The sequence below is a fragment of the Liolophura sinensis genome, chromosome 11, assembly GCF_032854445.1.
Source record: "Liolophura sinensis isolate JHLJ2023 chromosome 11, CUHK_Ljap_v2, whole genome shotgun sequence".
NCBI classification, from domain to species: domain Eukaryota; kingdom Metazoa; phylum Mollusca; class Polyplacophora; order Chitonida; family Chitonidae; genus Liolophura; species Liolophura sinensis.
Window position 1 is genome coordinate 24,057,838 of NC_088305.1, and position 13,234 is coordinate 24,071,071.

Consider the following 13,234-nt stretch of genomic DNA (forward strand, 5'->3'; position numbering starts at 1 on the left):
GCCACGGAGGCCCCCTTATACATTATCGATAAGTATGTTCCCTTGTAATGATTTTCTACAATACATATTTTATTTGGCGCGGGGTTGGTGGGCCGTTTTTTTAGGATTACCATTCTTTACAAAGGAGTTTAAAACCAGTTATAGATAAAAGACTAAGCCTATATACTATAGCAAGTCAGTATTACCTTTATGTTGAGCACCATATGGGCCCGGTTGCACAAAGAGATCGCAGCAACAATCGATTTGAAACCATTCTATTGAGTTTACAACTGATTGTAAAAGTAGGTTACACCCCTTGCGCAAAGAAATTGGAAGATCATTGTAACTTTTGTAAAAAAATATTCCAGTAAAATCTTTTTCACAACTAAGCTGCTCATCTTTGCTCACCGAGCCCAAAATTGTTAACCAGCAATCAACCTAAGGCAAGTATATGCACTTTGTTAATTTTGGGGCGATTATAAATATTTATTACAGGGTCGACCCGATTGTAATGTCTGAGTGCAAGTTACGACGATTGTAGTTTACAATCCCTTCGTGCAAGAGGGTGTTGATCGTAATTTAAGACTATGATATTAGTGATTTACAATCGACTTAGGTTTACAATTCCTCTATGCAAACGCCCCAGCCCAGTTAAGAGAGCGTGAGAAACTCAGCAGATGATCATGATAAAACCATACAAATTATAATAAAAGACAGGCTAGATGCTGAAACCGCAATCTCATTGGGCAAGGGTTACCCAACTTCCGTTAAGCGACATAACCGCTTCAGCCAGAGAGCTACAGAAGTAGAAATATGCAATTTGAAAGACTACAGCTTGAAGTGCAAAACCAGAGCAGACATTACAGTATGATACTGGGCGAATGGTCACAGGTAACCGATGAAATGCGGTCTGCTGTCAGTTTACCTGGGTTATGGTTTCGTTTTAACCGCTCAAATGAACAGTGCCAACCTATATGCCCCCTAGCAGTGATGATAATTACAATTGATTAATCGTGACTGGTCAAGAATAACTCAGAACGCTGTGTTGATTTTAACATTTAAAAAAAAAAACAATAACATGGAAACAGCGGAATAGGACCAGGCTTCAGGCAGACATAAATATGATTGAATTAAAATGTTTTTCATGTTGTAAACCGAAAGGTTTGATGTTGTGTTTATGTCAAGGCATGTGCCACTTGTTACAGTTTTACATCCAAGAAGAGTCGTCCAAAAGTCCAGGGTAAAGATTCCCTGTAGGGCTCTGATAAACCACAGTTAATATCCAAAAGGCACCCTTGAGATCTTCAAACTACACTCTTACCCGACCTTAATCTCGAATGAAACAGAGAAAGCTCCATCGTTAACTGTCGAATGTTGTATAAACACTACAGCTTTATGCGAGAAACGTGTGCTAGATGAGGCACCAGTGTCACAGTATCACGTCACTTCAGAAACAAAATGTGTCTCTGAAAAAATGGAATTCCCGACTTTATCTGCCCTAAATAGTAAGTTTGTCAGAGGCCAGAAACATACAATATGCGCATGGTGAAAATGTAGACACATGACTTAATCATTTTCACCCTGTGTCACTTTAGCAAGCGACAGGAAATGCCTGTTTCATGACGTTCAGTGCGCCCACATATTTTCCCAAACTCAACCATATACACAACGTGTCTCTGCTTCCATAGTACCTCTTCCTTGTAACCATAAATGATAATCGTTAAGAGGTTATAGCGAATGGCAATATTTTCTTCCAACAAACCAAACAGAGGAAGCTGAGTGATTCTACTTTGGACTCACCATATAATATAAATCTATGTGTCGAAAGAGTATTCATGTACCAGCCGTCAAGGTTTAGGTTTAGGTTGATAATCGCAAGCTTAATTCCCCAAAAAACGACGTCTAACACAAACCACCAAAGAATTTAGACTACAACATGGCGAATAAAACCGGCTCATATGTTGTAGGTGTATTCTGTTGTGGAGTGCGCGCTTTCTGTTGCGCAGATGAAACGTGCTCGCCCCAAATCTAGATGCGTTTGCTTGAAATCTACCTTCGATCTGGAATGTCTGGAGAAGTGTTTTGTTGAGTTAGTTTATATTCAGTATGCAAGCTTTGACAAGATACAGATAAGTTTGATTATTCCCATAATTAAAATAGTCTCCAATATTGTCCCCCAATCCCTTACCCCTCTTCTTCACACATCAACCCTCGACGGTTATTTGAATCTCAACCGTCCCATTTCGATATTTCCACGTTTTTGCCACTACTGAACCTGGTCAAATTCATACGGCCATTCTCGTTTTATCCATAAAGGGGGTTGAGAGGTCTCCTCGAGAGTCAGTTATAACCACATCACAAAACACTGCCAGTTTAACGTTAAGCCCACCGAGTGCTAGGAAAGTATGTCGATTTAATACCCAACTAGAAGATGACTCTCTGAGGTCTAAGACAACAAAGATCCGGCTACACTTGTCTAGTGTGTCTCTGTGAAGAACTGAGTCGTTTCAGAATACAAATACATATGCCATCAGGATGTCTATCAGGCAATGATTTCCCCATCACGATATAGTTCGATTGCACTCAGTGCGGTCTAATGGTAGATAATTGCGCGAACGTAGAAGTAACTGGACATTTTCACTGTCCCCACCTCAATTTCTTTGGGGTCAGCTTTCCGGGTCCTGACCGTTATATTAAAGATACATTTGCCAAAGACCTCGTCCAGCTTACTTGTAAATATTTAAAGTGTGTTTAGCCGAATTTCGAACCACTGAATAATTAAAAGTCTCCCACTGACCAGATGACGTTTTCGTTGCATTAGAAAACATGACTTTGTTATTACTGAGAAAATCCCAGCATTCTTTGATGCCATTCCAAAAATCGTCTATTAATCATAGCTTGTATACCCCTCTGCAGTTTTTCATGTCTGTAAAGAGAGTCAGCGGTTGCCAGTTAGCAGTGCTAACTCAAGCCGCTCCTATATCTATAAAATACTGGCAGTAAAGAAATTTTATATTAGCAAAAGTAAAAATATTTTCGTTCAATTGATCTCTCAAATGTTATGTTTCAGCATTCATGCAATACTCCTTATTGGGATCAACGGCTTACTTTATTTATTTAACTGGGACAAAATAAACCCCATGGGGTTTTCATTCCGCTAGATATTACTTTATATATTTTATTATTGTCTTGCGAATTTATGCGTCTTCAATGGCATGTTTATTTGTTGTATTATGTGCTTGTTAATACATTCTAGTGAATAAATCAAAATCAAAGGACTTCGGCTCAGTGAATAGCTAACTGCTACCTGCCAACTGTCTTCACAGACATCTGTTTTTATGCTAGTGTTTAATAAATGTAATTTTGAGAAATTCTACACCCGCCACGTTATATACATTTTAGTGAACATTCCTTCTTACCTTATTTAAGTCATGTAATGTACCACCCTTTTAGCATTTGCATGAATAGTTGTCACGAAGGTTTCATGAACACCGAGGGAATCTGAATGTCATAGACCACGATACATGGGGCCGTGGCTAAGTTAGTTAACACTGCTAGCGCAGCGTATGACCCAGGAGCCTCTCACCAATGTGGTTGTTGTGAGTTCAAGTCCAGCGCATGCTGGCTTCCTCTCCGGCCTTAAGTGTGAAGGTCTTCTAGCAGCCTACGGACGGTCAAATAAACACCAATCAAATAAACAGATAAATCTTACGATACCTGAGCTTTAATTATTCATAACATAAATCAATTCTTCTATTACTCGATCGTCAGAGGCGAAATCCAAATTCAGTTTGTGGTTATGTTATAAATTTCATCAATTAATGTTAAGGTATTCTGCTGGAAATGGTAGTATCAAAAGACTAACAATTTAGCTTATAGCAAGGAAATTAAGCCTAAAACTGAACAATAATATTTCATGTTATTGGCAAGGTTTTCTAAGAAGAGGCCACGAGATGGTAATCCGATACAATAAAATGTTATTACGCAACGTACGATTAGGAATCAATATTGAGCTTTTCTGACGCTGGATTCCGGGAACCATTATGCGTTCTGAAGCAACGTCAGTTTGGCTTCAAAGTGAAAATGCGCTTTCCTGGAACATTGGACAAAGACGCTGAAAACTTGCATCCTGAGTGGCTAGGGGCGATGTGAATGTCTTATATGTCGCTGAATGCGTGGATCGTGGGTATGTCTTCTTGTATAAACGTTAAAATCTAGGTATCGAAACAGACATTCGTATACCAGATGGCTATTGCATTAACCTTATGGATCAATAAGCATAAGACCAATTTAAGAAAGAATATTCAACACAGATTTATTTATTTATGTATTTATCTATCACTATACCTATTTACTCGATTGGTATTTTAAAACGTAATGATATGAACAATATTTTACACATACATGTATGAAAACAGCCAGCATTATGGTGGGAAGGAAATCTGGCTGAGGTTGGTGAAACGAACCACAATCGGCATATTGCTGGAAAACTGGAGAGGAAATCAGCATGGGCTGGACTTGATTGCATTGGTGACAGGCACCACTCGGTTATGGAGGCCCCCAGAAATGTTTTAGGCGAAAGAAATAAATTAATTTTCAAAATTTGTACGATGTTTGTTCATGAGTTGTCATTAACTCGTGTTTTCAGTGATATCGCCACAGACACCTCGGTGATAACTTCAGGACTAGGTTAAGGCTTTCCCATTACCATGATTATTAAAAATGTGCTTGTTACCCCTTTATCCAAATTGTTAAAGTACAGGTGGATTAAAGCGCACGTTGATTCAGCTTTTCATTTCGTACTCAAGCTGTTTTAAACTTCCACCCACTAAACCACAGTCACAGTCACAGCCACAGTCACGCTCACAGTCTAACATATATTTTAGAAAATTAATCAGTACACAGTATTATGAATTTTACGAGTAACGTTTATAAGTCCAGAATTCAGATTTCACAGCAATCGAGAAACGGAGTTCACATTTACTGTGCGCTTAACATATTTTGGGTCAAAATTAAGCGTGTGTCTTTGTATCCTGGAGCAAACCTTGTCGACCTTCACTTCTGTTTGATACGTAGGAAATTTCCAAGCAAACAAATGCCCACAGAGGGTATATGACGCTTGGCTAGGTGGATGAAACTGTTGCTCTGCTGCCTAAACTAGGTATAGTTGACACCGAAATTAGAGTTCGTCATTTGACATGCCTTATTCCGATTTGTACGGGAAACCCGGTTAATTATTCTGGCCTCAATCCACAAGATACGAGTCACATGGAATAAACCTTGCTATATATATACATATTAGAAAATGTACTCGTTCGCGTCTCATAGGGGTGGGTGTATTTTCAACTTGAATTCTGCTAGGGCTAATACCGAATTCTAACGCAATGGTTGAAGATGCTATGGTTGCGATACATTGTTCAAAAGCACACTCGTCTCACAGACCACATACAGATAGTATCATGGCGGTCAGTCATTCTGGAGCCAATCGTAATGAAGGTCAACCTAAAATGTCGATCACATTATATTTCTAACCACGACTCCAGTGTTTTCCCTCGTAACGATTTAAAACAGCTCTAAAACCAACAACAGGCTGAAGTTATGATATATGTCAATCAATGTGGCGTAACAATTCAGGGTTCTTCCGGAAGATACACGGCTTTTTAACTAAGGTCATTCTGTCCTGAAGCAAAATTACACGGTCGTATTAACGTTTCAGTTGTAAACATAATGGTTCAAAAACATGACTACGCATTATTGCGCCTTCCATCCCATTGTTCATGGAAACGTTTCACTGAATGTATTGATTTGTGGTTCTGAGTGACTGTAGTCTATGCCTACACCCCCGGCTTTTACAGCACCAAATAGGTTCCATTGACTACGGCGGGTTGATCCATGTAAATCGGATTAACACATCCAAACAAGAATCAATACTGAGCCATCAAATACAAGAACAAGCAGTCTCAGACCAACAAATATCCATTTTATAGCTGACTATACCGGGTATTAGGAAAATATCAAATTGTCGTACCAGTTGAGTCCAAAATCAGGATTCGTCTTCCTGAAGGTTTAGCCCAATAACCATGATAACAGTCCAAATTCATTCCTCTAGCGTGACGGTAAGGCATCAGTGTTTCTCCAGCATTTCTAGCTATCACGAAACGATTAACCACCCATAGATTCCTAATCGCTGCCATGGCGTCTCATAGTCAGGGAATCTTACTCATCGAGGCTAGAGATATGATTTTGCCTTTTCTCATTTATGTCCAGATTATCTGGATGATGTTTATCCGCTTTTCGGAATGCTGTACTGCTCGATGGCCCTTAATGATCATAGGGTGTCTTAATCCCGTTCAGATAACGACTAATTCCATTCAGAAGAAAGCGAAGAGAATTCCATGGAATTCAGATTCAGCATAGAACTAATCAGACCCAGGAGAGTGCTGAAATTTTCACTCGATACATAAATGTACATGTTATTGCCACAAATCACAGGTTTAACTATCGGTGGGGAATGAGTGAGTGAGTGAGTGCTTGGGGTTTAACGTCGTACTCAACAATTTTTCAGTCATACGACGACGAAGGAATTCTTATGGTGTATGTAATGTGCCTCCTTGTCGCAGGACCGCTCTTTTATCTAGTGGTGCTTCACTGAGACGACTTACCGAAGGCAAGTAAGCCGCCCCGCCCGAGCCATTATACTGATTCGGGTCAACCAGTCGTTGCACTATCCCCCTCCATGCTGAACGCCAAGCGAGGAAGTTACAACTTCCTCTTTTAAAGTCTTAGGTGTGACTCGACCCAAGAATGATCCTGGATTTACCGCTCCAACTGTGCTATCCAGGCCGGTCGGTGGGGAATGAATCCATTACTCTATTTACATGGTGGTTGTGGGTTCCCACCCGGCGCTGTCCGGTTTCTTCCTACCATAATGCTGCCCCCACCCCCTCCCGTGAAAGTGAAATATTCTTGATTACGGCGTAAAACACCAATCAAATAAATAAATAAAAAATAAACATGTTTTCGTTGTCTTGGGTGGCGTCGATGGGTATAAGTTTGTGAATTAGGAAAAGTACTTTAACTGACTTTTAAATGTGATAATACTGCACAAAAACAATTGTATAGAGTTTCTAATGTTAGGTGTCTCTGCCGAGTGGCAATTTTAATGGTGAACAAGAGTGATCGTACAAGCCGAATACACTCAACGGTGTATATTAAAAATAACGCGTCTTCATGTATCAGAAACGGTGATATGTAACATTTCTTAGCTCTTAGAGTCACAGCAAAGTAAGAAAAGATAAAGATAGTTTTTATTTAAAGTCTGAAAGAAAGTTTTATTATAATGTGCTCGACTCTCTTCAAAGACAGACGTTAGGCTACATGTCAAAAGGGTCGTGGCATATTTTTTATTCCCGTGAGGTGGCGCTATGCAGGACCGCGAGCCACTGTTTTGTCCACTTAGTTTGTATGCTGAAGTCTATACCGTTACTATATATATACTTCTACTGTAACGTCGTGCTGTCTGTAATATGACGTCATCATGATGAGCTGGCAAAGGAACATCTGACGTCAACAAAATGACATCAAGGTCCTGCCGCCGGGCGTTTGACAGATCCCCACCGTGCTTGATTCGCATTGAATTTACAAATTTCTCATTACTATGTTATATAATCTTGTGGATCATTTATACGATTGTCTGAGCGGTTTTTTCACTCACAGATATTCCGTGTCCAAACAGAATAAGGTGTCATTACATAATACAAAATAACAAGGGGACAAAGGAAAAATACACTGACATAGCTGTTCGCTCATTTTCTTTTTGGTAAGGGACAAATAGACAAATAGACACGTCATTATTATTACATACATTATCATATACATTATAACATAATAAAAAATAAAAAGCAAAAACATAGAGAGTAAAAGACAGACAGTGAGGCGACGGTGTGGTAGTTCATTAGTTATCGGTACAGGTAATTATGACACCTGGCCTCTTGTTAATATACCTCAGTTAGGGCCATAGGGTTAGTGTGTTTTTCTTTGCGTAACAGTTGAGGAAAACATATACCACGAAGCTTGTGTCAAAATGAAACACTCATAACATTTCCGTTTCCGTTGGAAGCAAATTTCTATACTACTTTTCCGTGTCTGTTGAAGGCTGCTTGGAATCCTGAACGGACAAGACAAATGTCTGTCCAAACACGGTTGCATATCCAAACGAAGCCACACTCGAAAAACTATGTAAGAAATGAGGATACTGGTGAACACATTTTATTAGGAAAATTGGCCGACAACCAGTTACAATATTGAATTCTGAACAGTTATTCTCTTCGACCAATAGATTGATTTAATCTTCATTGGTCAGAAGATATATCTTTATGTAGAATATTGAGGGATTATGGAAACAAATAAATCACTGTCTACTTAACACGTCTGTAAATCCACAAATAATCGACTTTTCCGTCTTTGGCCAAAATTGTTTGCTATCTCATTATACAGTGTCGCCAAAACGGTCCTTACCAACTTCGGGACGGAATCAGGGGAACTAATTATACCGCCCTCGGCACAACCGTTCGCCCAGGGCCACCGTCTACTGGCTCGGAACTGTTCGATTATTTCCGACGGAATTACGTCATCAATCTAATGACTGACAGGTTGTGAGACTGTTCCAAGGTACCCCGCCTTCACCATTACCAGACCGTGGCTAATAGTGCCCAAATGAGACGCCAGACTTTCGTCAGTTTTCTCATTTTCGCGGCCCCAGCTTGGATTTTGGCCGTCACTCCTGTACATCTCGTGCCTATCCGGACATCAATCATGTATTTCGCAAAATGACAAATTGAGAAATCAGCTGCATTTATATGCCTTGGTGGAGTTAACAAACCAAATCTAAATATTTCAAGACACGTCATAAGATGTTATTTATCATACGTCAAAATTTAATGTCATAAGGTCATATGGTGGAACAGTTGTCATGAATGTCATATTAAATTGAGAACACCCCATTATACACCTGCGATCAAGGATATGTAGGTATTCAACAGTGAGTTTAATAGGGAATGCATGTATATTAAGAATGTTGCGTCATACTTAACAAGTTTTCTGTCATTTGATGACGAGGAGTCATCAGGTGTATGGATTGTGTCTGTTTGTAGCAAGGCGAGTCCATGCCGCCAAAGTGCTGCCTCCACTTAAGCTTCATGTCGAAGACACCAGACATGACACCCCATTATGCTGACACCGGCTCAACCAGTCCTGTTTCCTTGGTCTAACCTCTCAGCCCACGCCGAACGCCAAACGAGGCAGCAACAACTACCATTTTTAAAGCCTTTAGTGTCTGCCGATCAGAGTTTCCCAGGTCCTCAAGCGCTAACCCAGCTTCTCGAGCGCTAACCTCGCCACGACATGGCTGAAATATTGCCGATGTGGCGTTAAGCCATAATCATTCATTCGAGCGCTAACCATTGGGCCACCTGAGCGTTCAGTTTGTTGGTAGCTTCATGTGCATAATAGCGCACTCATCTGAAAGGTTCTACCAGTCACACGTTTAAGTGGTTCATCTGTAGGTTCACTGGTTTTCCATGGCGTTGAAGAGCGATAAAATAAATAAATAAATTAAAAAATAAATAAATAAACTTATAACAGTTTCACCAATATAAGGTGCATATTTGTACATTACATGTTTGAAACCATGTCAGTATCTTGCCTGTGGTCGATGGTTTACGCCGGAAACTTCGGTTTCTTCGGTTTCCGGCAAATATGAAACTGATCGCAATTGTATAATTTTAAAAATTGTTCAGCATTACTTTAAATAGCTGTCAGATAAATAATAAAATACTCATCAAAAGGAAATGACCTAGCCACTGTGTTAATCGGCCTAGATCGTTGTGATTCTTTATCTCTCATATGGCGTGAACAACTAACAAGATCTTCCGCTAGCCTTTGATCTTCAAAGTCCTTTCATGTTATGGCTTATCGTTAACGTCTTTGCATGGGTGTCGTAGGCAGCTAATGGAAACCATACAAAACTGTTGACGACGAGAAGACAGAATACCTAGACTGTATCATTCTATCGGAAGGAGTGGGATAAACTGATTCCAACCTTCACATATAAGATTGATAAGATTGACGAATATCAGTTTTTGTGTGCCTTCATAGTTTGTCAACATGTTTTGAAATTCGGGAAGACAGTGACGAGCAAATTTGGATTTGAGGAAGCATATATTATGTATAGAAATATCCCACTTTTAATTGGCCGAAAAATAGGGACCAATGAAATTCATGTGCAAGACGTCCTTGACATTTGTAATGCCATTCTCTTCAAACATTCGATAGACGTGTAAAACGATCTCTCATAACTTCCTGATTCCTTATCAACACTGTAACCGGCTCGAATCTAACCACTTCTAATTCAACCCTGACTTTCGCACGTACATGTTTGAGGTTTTTGGCAAATGGAGAGGATCTGCTTCCGCTATTCCGGTATCCGTCGTATTAATGGGACACAATGTATTCTGCAGTATTACATTAACCAAAACTTAAACCAATGAGTTCATGTCTATGTCCCCGGATGCTTACTAGATGACGTGAACACGATGTCAAATTGCAAATGGGTACAAAACCTACAGAACTGTTCTATTGTCTCAAAATCCTTTTCATGAAAACGAAAGCCTAATAAACTTTTAAGGAATCTCCCGATACAGCCTATTTTTACTGTGTCATTAATACTCGCCTACAACCGCTTACAAGGAGAACGTCGCTTAAAACATTACATCGGCTTGGAAAATTGTTAAAAAATTAGTAAAAACACGTTTACAATGCATAAATGAGCGATCTATGTGGTTGAATATTTCACTCAGAAGGAATCGGAAGGTAAAAGTGTTAAAGATGCACATATGGAGCTTCCCCTGGGGATTAAGCGACTCGTTATACACAGATTTGTCAGCGCAATGCCGACATTGTAACTAAAGGCAAATCCACACCTGAATAATGACAATGTTATTGCGCTACTTTAAGCCAAAAGAGCATCGTATTAGATTCTCGTTGCGACGAGATGAGCGTAACAATACAACGACGTTCATGTATTGCTTCAAAATGCTTTGCCAGTTGTCATGTCTTTTTCTACTTTGATTTTTAGCTGCTTTTTCCAGCTTAGGGTCGATAAACAAGAAAGTCCGATAAAAGATAATGAGGCCATCGAGTGCCAGAGCACATGTTATGGAATCGACAAAAAGCATGTAACAGTTATTCCAGGTAATAAATAGTGTGGGCATCTAAACTGTGCTGTTGCTGCATTTCGGGCTTCGTCAAAAAAAAACAGTAGCTATCTAATAAATAACCACTTGTACAGCTGTTGTTTTGAATAATTTTCTAAGTGTTTCCCAGAATAAGCCGCTCCTTCTGTGCGCTATGGGAAGCCGTGTCTCATGATCGATGTACATGTCAATCAACGAACATAGCTCTAAATCCCAACAATTCACGTGAACTCGCGTGATGCAGTACCTTGTTTCTGGTACGATAATCAGTATAAACAACTCAATAACGTCATTCATTTAATTTAATTTAATTTCTCATTTTTCGAAATTAATTACGTTTTATTCTTAACATACCATAAAGAACAGTAAACGAGCTTTCATAAACATTCTAAAATGGATTCACTAAGACATATTTTGGCAAACAGCAAAATCTTCATCCGCGATCAATGCCGATGTCAGGTTCATTTCTTTTGTAATAATATTAAGCACAAAAATAACTTGTATTTTTTAACTTTCTTTCCAAAATTACCAACTGCTATCGATGTTCCAAGTTTTTTTTCCGACATACATGAGCACGAATGTTATTTTAACAAATATAAACGTAACATGTTACATGGTCAACCTTAAGCCATACATAAGCAGTCGGAATGGCGATTTTGTTATGGTTTGATCTTGTCGCCCTTTACCGTATTGTGACTATTTATTTGATTTGGGAACACAAATTTTAACATATATAACAATCTGTAAATACTTATGTAAGGACGCTGAAGCAACTTCAGCATGTACAGAACAGCAAACGGAAGGGAAGTGGCCCCATGTTGTCCTAATCATTTTTATTGCAAGAAACTTGATTTATCAAACTTGATCAGTTTGAGACCTCAAAATGGATGTTGTCTTCCCAACTGACCTCCGTCCGTCGAAACCCTCAGTAATGGACAGTGATAGTCCTTGCAGTAGCATGTATACGCCTCGACCTTCTCACTCCCACTTCTGGTTTGCATAAGACGTCGTCAAAAGACATCGTCGAATCTCCTGCTTCCATGAAATAAAGTTGTTGTTCTTCTGGTGAATAGGCCCGCACGGAATTACGTCCCTTGAGGTCACTCTCCCGTTTAAAAGGTGCGTTTTAAGGAGTAAGCTGGGGTTGGGTGGGACCTCAAGAAATGACTGATGGCAAGTTTCAGAGTTAAGGCGGCATAAGCTAGTTGAATATCCAGCGTTAAGACAGATAGTAATTTTTATAAATTTATCCAGAAAGCCATGGATAAACTTTATGTATTTTTAATCCATTAGGACGTCAGTTTAAAATCCTCGCCTCTATTAAATACCATAAACAGTCTCGGCGAACTGCTGAAACCCTAAAAAGCATGAACTTCAAGTCTTCATTCAAAATTTCTCGACAATTCTGCGACTCCCAATGGCTGATATCATATTTTTTCACATTCTGTTGTCTAGAAAATGTTTGTCACTGTCATGACACTGCTGCATGCTTTAATAGGTGAGGTCCCACGTTTCGTGGTTTGACGCCCCGAAAACTAATCTCGTGTTAGGTTATAGTCGCTGTCTTGTAACAAGGGAGGTAATTCAGAGCAAACCTAATGGGTGTGGTTCCTTGAGTTATTATTTCTCAATTTCCGGGACCTTGAACATTCACACTAGAACAGTGGCCAATCCAACTTGGACCCGAGTGGCCATTGTGTGAGAAAGCGGGGCTCGAATCTACAGGCTGACTCTTACACGACATTTGTCTGGATATTTTCAATAAGCACTGCAAGCTGATAAAAGGGGAAATCTTAACTTGTAGTCAGGGAAATTCAGCTGTCTCAGCTAGAGGACATTGGATGTTCTCCCGACTTTTACCAAAACACGTGTGATTAGCTGGGATTTCAGCAGCTTTTAGGCTAATTTAATTATATTTAGTTTGGAGTTTAGCAGAAAGTCGAGCACAGGACAACGGAGCTACATTAAATTACAGGTTCCAAGCTTATGGTTACTGTTAAGGA